Source organism: Dreissena polymorpha, chromosome 12 (assembly GCF_020536995.1).
Source record: "Dreissena polymorpha isolate Duluth1 chromosome 12, UMN_Dpol_1.0, whole genome shotgun sequence".
NCBI classification, from domain to species: Eukaryota; Metazoa; Mollusca; class Bivalvia; order Myida; family Dreissenidae; genus Dreissena; species Dreissena polymorpha.
This window is the reverse complement of record NC_068366.1, coordinates 3,146,476-3,158,529: the sequence shown is the minus strand read 5'-3', so window position 1 is coordinate 3,158,529 and position 12,054 is coordinate 3,146,476.

Genomic DNA, 12,054 nt, shown 5'->3' with positions numbered 1-12,054 from the left:
GCTAAGTACTTTAACCGTTTAAAACCCAAATGCTATACATTATCCATTTTAAAGTGGTGACCCTCCAGCTTTAATCGTTTTGGCAGTGGGCTGAATTACCGGTATGTATTTAAAATATCGTATAATACTTGCGGATGATAGCAATAATTACTCTCCTGATGGAGATTCAATTTAATTATATTAATATTAAAAACAATCGTACACGTAAAAACACTCGACACGATGGCATAATACGCAAAACGAGGAAATTATATGAAGTGATTATCGTGTTTTTGCATAAATTGCATAAACACATGGATTAACATAACAAAAGTATGTAAACGTTCTTCAATAGTAATCTTTGATATCGCACTCCAGATTAATCCTGAAGAAATAGTAGTACGTGTTATCATCAACCATCTTGTGTCAAATACTTAAACACAATTTCAGGAAGAAAGTTAAACATTCATCATTGCCAATGGACTCTTGATTTGAATTCGAATAGCATAATCGATGCGCAATCGCTTTATGAACGTGGAGAATCAGAAACTTGAAATATTACTAAATAAACTATTACCGACATGTAATTCAATTGCCGTGACTCTGTTTAGAAACTATTTGGCACTTATTAGATATGTCAAAGAGGATTGCGTATGTACAAGGGACCACACGGGAAATGAAAGTTTATCTCTCTGTAGTATCGTTCATCTTGGTGTGCCTGACATTGTTATTTGTAAGTTACTGTATGTAATGTGGTTTACTTACTACATACGTAGTTTTAGAAACAGACAATGAGTTTACATGCATACATTTATTAATTGTATGGTTTGAATGTTTATAGCATACATCAGATAAAACTTCACAAACAGGTTTATAACTTACACTTAAATGTCAAATATTCGTGATTCAAACGTGTTTCTACAAAGGGTGTCACGATCGGCTCACCTTACGATACGATACGTATCGTGGTACAGTGTGTACGATACAATACGTATCGCGATACGTATCGTCAGATGGAAACAACATACAAACCATTTTAAACCATTTTTCAATTTTATTTAAAGACCTCTACATATGTGTCTTATAATATACAAAATACCATATAATATCATGAAAGTACATGAATTGACAATTAGTTATTATTATTTACAAATCTAAAACTTTGATTAAATATGAAGACGAAATTATGAATATGTTTGAAACATACGGACTGCTTTAAGTTTCTTTTACTGCGATAGATTATTTAAGGTAAAATTAAAACGTGTTTACTAACAAGTCAAACTGGCTTGTGCCAATCTTTGCTTGTGCGGTAACAAAACTCCAAGCGCAATTCTTAGAACCAGTCAAATATTGCACCTTGTTTCGTGACGTAGGCGACAAAGCACATTTTTGAGTGTTCAAACTTTGAAATTTAATTTTAATGGTTTCAAAGAATTTGCGAAATTCTCAGCGGAATCACAAAATTACAGCTCCTGCTTAGGAAATTCGTAGCGACTAAAGTCTTGATATAAAACAAATGTTTATACGAAATAAACGCCTACCACTTTCCTTCTGATAACACAAAATTCTTTCATATTTTTTTATTAGAAGCTCGCTGGAGATGATTTCAATTAAACTTCCGCCATTTTTTGGGCGATTTACAGTTACTTCCCTTGAAATGCGTCATGGAAAATGACGTACCGTACCGTACCGTATGGACTCGGAGGCGTATCGTGAACCGTACCGAGGGGAGACTATTACGATATACCGTCCCCCGGAGTACCGTGACACCCTTAGGTTCTACGAAATAATCTTGTACCGACCGTTCCAAGACGATATTTTAGGCTTCAAGAATTTGACAGGTTGTTCACCAGACGATGTTTAAGGTAACAAGCGTTTAACTGACATTTTTGCAGACAATGTGTTCGGTTAAATTGTTTTAATAGTGAATTTAATATATTGTAACATTTTAATGTTTTATATACATTTTAGTGGTTGTCAAGTGATTGTCTTTTTGATAGCAAACCATTCCATACAACACTGTTTGTAACATGTTCCAGTTTATAAAGTAATTGCAAATAACGTTTATGTTATGATATATAGCTTGCAGAGTCGTATTATCTAACAAATATAAGTTTCTGATACATAGCAATACGAATGTTGTTTTGATAAAACAAACACTATGAACCAGAACATAGTTTTAATATATAATTTTAATCACAACCGTTTTACGTAATTAAATATGGTCGCGCAATGGAAGTTAACAAATAAGGTCCTAAATCAGTTGTAATGTATATTGTCTGTGCATGCAACACGTATGACATCTACTGAATTAACCAGCTCGATTAATTGTTACATAGTAGTTCTAAAAACACGCTCTATTCAATGACAAACACAATTAAATAATTAAACACTAATTAAATAATATATGATGGATTATACTTGAAACACTGTCAATTGAGATTATTTAATGATGGCATCGATTAATTGCAGTGTATTTAGGGACATGTGGGCATACACAGTGTAGAAACGTGGATCTTGTGTCTGACAAATACCGAATCTAAACGTTATGAATAGAGATCAATATAAGCGTTAGAAAATTGTGGTCACTAATTTGATGATACACCAACTATGTGATTACAATAACGTGCTGACAATACGAAACGATTTCTTCTGCCTGGTTAAATTCAGTGTTCGTGAAGAAAAACAAAAGGTGGAACGTTTTCGGAATACAATTATTCTATTAAAAGTTTCCTTGATGAAACCACCAGTAATTATTTAAGTTAATGGAGTTTCAAATTAACTACTTAAATTCATCTGTGTCTAGCGTTACCTAATTATCCCCCGCCATAGGCGGAGGGATATTGTTTTGGTGTTGTCCGTTCGTCCGTCTTTCCGTCCTTCCGTCTTTCCGTCCTTCCGTCTTTTCGTCCTTCCGTCCGTCTTTCCGTCCGTCCGGAGCCATATCTTGGAAGTGCTTTGGCGGATTTCATTGAAACTTGGTATGAGTATATATATGGATAAGAGCATGATGCACGCCAAATGGCATTGTACAGCATCTGTTAATAACGGAGATATGGCTCTTTGTAGCTTGAAAAAATGCTTTTTCTGAGTGTCAAATATAACACTTTTGTGAAGCATATTGGCGGGAGATATCAATTCAACGAATTTGCTTGTTTATTAAGCTTTTTGATATAATTTGCTTCGATTCTAATACAGTACCATTCTTTATGATTATTAATGCTTGTTCATGCTGGTTAGAAGCGATCTCAAGATAGAACGTGTCTGGAATAAAGGGGAATATTAAACGATTGCTTGTTTACTTTTTTTTAAATTTCCCCGATTTCAACAGTAGTTAAGACATATCAAGTGTTCACTGGTATACACTTTTTCCTGGATTAGTTGGGACCAGTGCTAATTGTACATATTTATGCAGGTAACTGACAACTGTTCTACTTGAATCAGAGTTGGGAGAAAACGGCCAAACAAAAGATTTCATAATCCATACGCACCCAAAAGTAAATATAAAGAGTCGGGGATAATACACATGATCGTCGGATGTGTATTCCAGCCCGCATATTGTTCAATGTATGGTTAAGTGTTGAATTTAAGATTCTCATCGATTGTCTTTTGGACATAGTTATCTTACTAATTAAACAAGAAGTCCAGAACATCATCCCAACATAGTGTTGCACAAACATTTGATAAGTCACGTTAAAATCGAAATAATATTCGCATTATTATCGGTTAAGAAACGTAAATTGTTCCGTTCTTGCAACATTGTTATTTATTGTCCAAGAAACTATTAAAAATATTCTGAGTAAAAATTCTTATATCCATTTCGCTAGGTTTAAAAAGAAAATTTATTTTAGAATAGGAACGTCATTTGAACTACAATAAATACTTAGATATCGGTCTACAATCAAATTCACATTCCTCAAACAGCAGCCACGATTTATTTATATCACTGAACAACTCAAACACATTTCTCAGAACGCTGAATGTATTATCAAATTAATGAATAAGCTTAATCAAATCTTAAAATACATTCAACTAATAAATTGAGCATATTGATTTACATGGGATGGCAGAATTCCATCAAATACAAATCTGTTTCAAGACAAACTAAGTCAAGAGCTTGTCGGCATATAACATGTTTATATTGGACCATTTATGTCCCCTGACATCCGAAGCAAACATTCTTGGTCTTTGACCTTGTTGTTCTAATCCAGTTTAAGAAAATGAATCACTCGATCGCCAGAGACGTAACAAAGCAACATATGCGCATTGCACTATTTTATAACGTCGATTTTAAACAGCAATTATGTCATCATTCATCATTTGTTATGATAAGCATAAGACACATTCATACAATTTCGGATACAATGCTACGTAGTATTGAAGATGTCGACGGAAAACTCTTAGTGTCATTGTTGAAGCTCTCATGTAATAAAATAATACATTAATCGGTCAAGCAGGTGCGGTATAGCATATCCGGCCGGCATCGCAACATAAAGCCATCGGACTAAAGCTCTCGGACCTAAATTACGCTGCTGAACGAATTTTACCTCTCGACCTTTGACAGAGGATAAATCTCTCCGAAAATAAATCAATTAATTATTCTTGTTGGTTATGCCACATGAAGATAGTTTAAAATGATTAATGCTACGAGATGATATTTTCATATAAATGATAATCATGTATTTCGATAACCAGATCTCAGATAGATAATCATTTAATGTATGTTTTAGTAACAAAGTATGGTCTAAATACACAAAGTCGGATCAGCAAAGTACATATGTTAATTTAACTTCATGTATGTTAAAGTTGTTTATTTACTGCCATAGCATTTTGGAACATTACAGTTTAAGTTTATTCTTTTTACTCAACTAATACTTAAAAATATGCTTCTATTCTAAAATTTGAGTACACACATTCAAATCCAATACGCTTTAAAGGGGCCGTTTTAAAGATTTTGGCATGCATTGAAGCATGTCATTAAATGCTTTATATTGGCAAATTTAAACATTTGACCCTAAAATCTCCAGGAAAAAAACAACAAGAATACAACTTTAAAAAAGGAAAAAAGCAACCCTCAACAGGGCTCAAAACACTGACCCCTGGAGTCCTGGAGTAAAAAGACTCCCGCCTAGACCACTCGACGATGCATGCTCATGCTTAGAGCGGATGTATTTAAAGGTCAAGGTCGGTGGTGTAAGTCTCTGTTTTTATAACAGTGATAAATTATAGTAAATTGTAGTATATGTTTGTAAATGATGAAACTATATTAAAACTAAATAAATATATCAAGTGGAACAAATGGATAGTTTAAGTGTTGTGACGGAAGATTAGTGTTTTTTGGGGAGTGAAGAGAAAATCACTTTTGAATATAGTGTTCCCATAACAAACCGGTTTAAACAAAGACACCATGGCGGGTCTGGTGGTTTTGAACCTGTCAACAGAAATAGAAAAAAACAAAGCAGCGGTTCAACAAATGCCTTTGTGAGTATGAACACTGATAAAAAACTTGTATGCATTTTTGAACAAACAAACAAAACGTATGACAAAATAAGAACTATCGAAAGCAAGCAAATCAAATGCATCAACGATATGAAAAATATCAAACAGAGTTACCTGGACTTAGATCATAGGCTACAGAAAATGGAAAATCTATGCAAAACACAGGCTTTACAGTCTTCAGCGCTATCATACAAAGCTATTGACGCTGAAGCGAGAAACATGAGAAATAATATAGTTATATATGGCCTTGCAGAGAATATTCATAGGGATGCAAACAACTTAGTTCGAGCCTTTATTGAGAATGAACTAGATATTGACATTAGTGAAATGTATATAGGGCGAGCACATCGAATAGAAAAGGGCCCACGAACCAATGAAAGTAAAGGGGCCGATGGTTATACGGTTCAGGGATTATGTTGACACAGGAATCATAATGGAAAAGGTATATAAATTGAAAGGAACACCGTTTGGCATTGACAGGCAATATCCCAGGGAAATATCCGGAGCACGATCAGAGCTGTACAATAGCCATGAAGCGCGTGACGTGAGAAGTTAGACGCTTAAAAATGCAGATCAGATACCCTGCAAGACTATATGTTGAAGGGAAAATGGTTGAGGATAAATTCCCAGACTGGTATGAAACCCTGAACATGGACCGACTGGGTAATACCACGACTAATACAAGAGATAACCAAGAACGAAAACACTAGTATTTATTCGAATGACACAGTTGTCAACAGTACAATCACAAGAGCAGATCGGAGAAGTCAATCTGAAAATTACGAAGTGTTCGAGGTAGCCGAAGTAGCCGAAAATCGCGAACACAGCTGCGAAGAAAGTAACAGGGGCAACGCCCACACGAAAGTAAACAAATCACATAAAACAGCGACCCATGGAGAAAACCAATATGAAATCAATAACAAACCTTGTGCTGAAAAACGCCCAGATTCATCAGCTACAGAAGGACGTTATCAATCCTTTAGTGAAGTGGTAATGTCAACACAAAACAAAAATAACAATGATAATAAACACTTGCACAAGAACACGCCAACAAACAAATCAAAACCGGAACCACGTGGAAATGCGACAAAGACAAAACGCGAATCTAAAAATAGACAAGAAAACCCGTCCGATGAGGTAAAACGTGACTACTCGCTGGGATCCCAGCAAGTCGACACCGAGGAAGCACGGAGTGCAGAAAGATCGACCAATCAAAAACGTAATTAGGAATGCGGTATGGGGTTAAACGAGGACAGAATGTGTTTATTGAACGTTCAAGGACTTGTGGGTAAAACCTATAACACATTAGATGACGAAGAAATGAAAAGACTGTTTACGTCTCACGCAATTTTGCTATTTACGGAAACATGTCTTAATGATTTTTATAATTATGATGTTCCAAACTTTCACTCATTTATATTAAATAGAGACAAGCGAGTAGGATCAAAACGGAATAGCGGCGGTATGTATTGTTTACATACATGATTCTTTAAAGGGGTATGTTGACTTTGTAAAAATTCGGATGATTGTATTATATGGATAAAATTAAAAGGGAACTTGTTCAATCTAGAAAGAGATACTTAATTATTTCTAACATATAATGTCCCTCAGGGGAGAAGCAGATTTTTACTAAGCGAAAATAATATCTTTGAAACAATTACTGATGATATCATTAAATTTGAAACAATGTATGGAAAAGACTTACATTTTATTGTTACTGGAGATCTAAATTCTAGAGTAGGGGGGAAAGCCGATTATGTTGAAAATGAAAATTCTTTTGTATCAAATATCTTACCTGATGGATATGCTTTTGATGTTGAATTACCAAGAATGAGCCAGGATAAATGTGTTAATGAACATGGCAAGAATTTATTAGATGTTTGTAAATCAACATGGTTGAGAATATTAAATGGGAGATGTGGTGTTGATAGCAATATTGGAAAATTTACATTTGTATGTACTCAAGGATGTAGTGTTGTTGATTATGTATTGTGTAAACCAACTTTTTTTAAACATGTGAATAGTTTTGAAGTACTAGAACCCAATATTATTTCTGATCATTGTGTAACAACTTTTAGCATTAATGCTGTTGTTTATGATGAAAATGCAATTGTTTTTGAAAATAATGCAAACTTTTTACCTTGCAAATGTAAATTGGATTCCAATAAGGAAGATGAATATCTTAATGCTCTATCAGATGAAAACATTACAAGGAAATTTGATGAACTTACAGAAACTATTGATTTATCTGATAGTAGTAGTGATTTGGATTGTAATCTTCAGATTACAATCATTTTGTGATATTGTAGAAAGTGTTTGTAGTCCTCTTTTTAGAAAACAATTAAACATAAATAAAACTAAACAATTTAAAAATATCGAAAACAAATTATACTTTGATAAAGATTGTAACGATGCCAAATCAAAATATTATAAATGGCTTAATACCTATAGGAATCACCCGAATATAGAAACAAGACAGGAAATGGTACAGGCACGAAATACTAATAAGAACACAGTAAGAAAGAAAAAAATTATCTTTGATGAAAATAAAACTCAAAAATTAGAAAAGTAAAAACTCGATAATGCTAAAATGTACAGGAAACTATTAAAAGGAACGGTTGTTCAAGATAAGAGTCCCATAAGTACTCAACAATTTTTTGAATATTTTAAATCTGTAAATGATCCCCAATTTGTGTTTTTTCAACCAGACGAAGACATTATATACTTTAATGAAAGATATTGAAACGGAGAACTACAGTTGATGTTCGATGAACTGAATAGTCACATAAGTGTAGAGGAAATTAAAAGGGCATGTGCAACTTTAAACAATAGCAAGTCCGCTGGATCAAATAAACTTCTTAATGAATTCTTCAAATGCGGAGTGCAAAATGTTTCATTTATTAATGTTCTGCGAAGTTGTTTAATAAATTGTTTAACGCTAGTCATTTTCCAGATAAATGGGCGGAAGAGCATATAGTGCCGATTTATAAAAAGGGGGACGCATCTTTACCAGAAAAGTATAGGGGCATTACGTTATTAAGCACATTCGGAAAATTGTTTACAAAACTCCTTAATAAAAGGTTAAATAATTTGGCAGAGAAATATAATGTATATATCGAAGCACAGGCAGGTTTTAGAGGGAAAATGGGAACAGTAGACAACATTTTTGTATTACATAGTGCTATTATGCATTTGATAAAAAATGGTAAGAAATTATATGCAGCTTTTGTCGATTTTACTAAGGCATTTGATTACTTGGTTAGGGATGTTATTTGGTTTAAATTGATAAAATTTGGGGTTAGAGGTAAAATGCTTGATATAATTAAAGCGATGTATATTACCGTCAGATCGCAAGTACAAAATAAAAATCAGCTGAGTGAAGATTTTGAATGCTTTCTTGGTGTAAGACAAGGTGAATCGCTCTCACCATTTTTATTTTCAATGTACCTTAACGACATTGAAGAATATTTTATATCACGTGACTTCGGAGGGCTATATAAAGGTATCTTAAAATTATGTTTGTTGTTATATGCAGACGATATCGTACTGCTGGCAGAGACTGAAACTGGACTTCAAAACGGATTACACATGTTAGAAGGTTACTGTGAAAAATGTAATCTGTGTGTAAATACTGATAAGACTAAGATTATAATTTTTAGAAAAGGTACACTGAGAAAAAACGTTATTTTTACATATATGGAAAAAAAAAAGTCATTGTTCAACACTTTACTTATCTTGGGATTGTCTTTACAACAGGGGGCTCTTTTAATGGTACGTTTAGCTCACTGACAGGTCAAGCTATTAAAGCTATTTTTAAGTTAAAAAGTTGTTTTACAAGATTTCCCACAATGTCAATAAGTCACAAGTTAGATTTGTTCGACAAATTAATTACACCAGTCTTAAGTTATGGATCAGAGGTTTGGGGGCTAAACAAAAATATCATACAAATAGAAAGAATACATTTAAAATTTTGCAAAAAAACTACTCGGTGTAAAGCCCCAAACACAAATTAATTTCGTATACGGGGAACTGGGCAGAACCCCAATGAAAAATAAAGTTTATACAAATGTTATAAAATACTGGTTCAACATATTACAAATGGAACCAATTAAATATGCACAAATAGGATACAATACCATGTTAGAAAATGTAGAAAACAATAATGATACCAAGACATGGGCATATAGTGTAAAGATTTTATTACAAGCTTTAGGTTTTCCCCATGTGTGGATATATCGAGGTGTTGGGGACATAGATATGTTTCTCCTCTCGTTTAAAGAAAGGATCAGGGAAGTATTTTTTTTTTACAAAATTGGACAAATGAATTAAACGAGTCAACAAGATCGAGCTCATATACTATGTATTCTATTTTTAAATTACAACCATATTTATTCCTGGTTAATATAGACAGTTGTAGGATTGCATTATCAAGATTAAGAATGTCCGCACATAATTTGAAATTGAAGCTGGTAGATGGAAAAAACCAATACCTTCTCCACGCGAAAATAGAACATGTTGTATATGCCATAAGTTAGAAGACGAATTCCATTTTTTATTTGAATGCCTACTTTACACTTAATTAAGAAAAAAACATTAATAAATATTACTATGTAAGTCCAAACATACCGAAATTTATCGAACTTCTTCAGTGCAATAATAGTAAAATAAATAGAAACCTGGCAATTTTTGATAAGAAAGCTTTCAAATTGAGAAATACATACCATACATATTATGAATAATTTAAGCAGTTTCATAGTACATACCTCTCACACACTCAACTAACAAATAACATGATAAAATATTTTCCTCAGTACATTTATTATTCTGTATAACGTATTATATTACAAATGATGGATTGTAAAACATTGAATGTGCTCATATGTCTGTGTATGTGTTATAGAGAATATATTGTTCTTCATAACATTGTGTAACAATATGCATGTTTAATTATAACCTTGACATCGATTTAAAACATATTTTTGTATACTTTTATCTACTCATGGGCATTTCTGACCCGATGTATTTGAAAATAAATCCTAAATCCTAAATCCTATTTGTTACCTATGTAAGCAATCCTCTTAGTTTCCTAAAATATATCTACGACAACAGAACTTTCCAAATTATTCAATCGTTTCGCGTCGCACGACGCTTTATAATTTTGAGGTTTTCAAATCGTCAAAATTTGCATATAATGGATATTTAAAAGCATGTAAAATGGTAAGTATTATTATTTCCTCAAAAATATCATAACAAAAACGAAAATTTACGAATCTGAAACAACTTTTTTAATTTTGTCAATTTACCAAAACGTGAAAAGGCCCCTTTAATAATGTTGAAACAATAACAAACACAGCTATTCACTCAAACAGAAACATTGCCTACTGTAAAAGTAATTGAGCCGCCCTCTGAGAAAATGGGGCTTAATGCATGTGCGTAGAGTATTGTCCCAGATGAACTTGTGCAGTTCGCACAGGCTTTTCTTGGACGACACTGTCTGCTTATATGTGTTTTTTTGTTTGAAGGAAGTCTGATATCGAAAATCCAGTTAAGGCGGAAAGCGTCATTCCTGATTAGCCTGTGCGGATTGCACTTGCCAATTTGGGACGACACTTTACATAACAGTTAAGCACCTTTTGTCAGAGCGAAGTTCATTCAAATGATTAAGAATATATCGCTCTGGTACTCACATCTGTAATTTATCCTACAGCTAAATGATTTTATAGAACAAATAAGACTCATAAAGAAAAGATAAGGTTTTCTCCACGGTTATTTTTAGATAAGGTTTATTCCACAGTTATTTTTAGAGCATAGGGACTACTTTTTTTGGCCTTTCACCCCCGATTTCGTCATTCAGGTTATTGGGAACGCAGTCGTTTAACGAGTTAACGAGTGTGTGTGTGTTTACGATGGATTATTTAGAGGATAATACACGGCTGAGATGGGCCGAGCAGTGATAATCGGCACGCAGGGGGCATAACCCTGGTTTGCGACCTTAGGCCGATTATCACTGCCCGGCCCGGCTCAGCCGTGTATTAACGTCAATAATATATATCTTACTTTTAACTAAATTATAGATGGGCACAGGTTCTGAGTCATACTATAATACTATTTTGGTTCTTCACAAAAATTTATGAAGAACCAGCTTTCCGTACTTTTATTTTCATTCAATTGATTACGCAATTTATGACGTATCTCGTGTCACGTAATTTAAATTACGAAACTAGCTAGACGCTTTGGATTTAAGGACAACATAAAATCGGACTTGGAGGGTTTTTATTTAACAATTAAATATTTTTTAAGCATCGAACGATTATTGTGTGTTTTTACGATGAATTATTATCATATTATGAATGTGAATAACAGTGTTGGGATATAAAACTGGAATGAAACTGGTGAGATTGCATTTAAATGATTTTCGATTTCGTTAAAATGTCGAATGTACTCGAATAACGCTATGTTTTGTTGAACAATTGATGGATAAAATTTAAGAAAAGTATCAGTGAATTGTTCTTTTACTTTCGAAGGAAATCGAAGTTGAGTTAAAAGGGTAATTTCTTTGATGAATAAGGCGTTTCT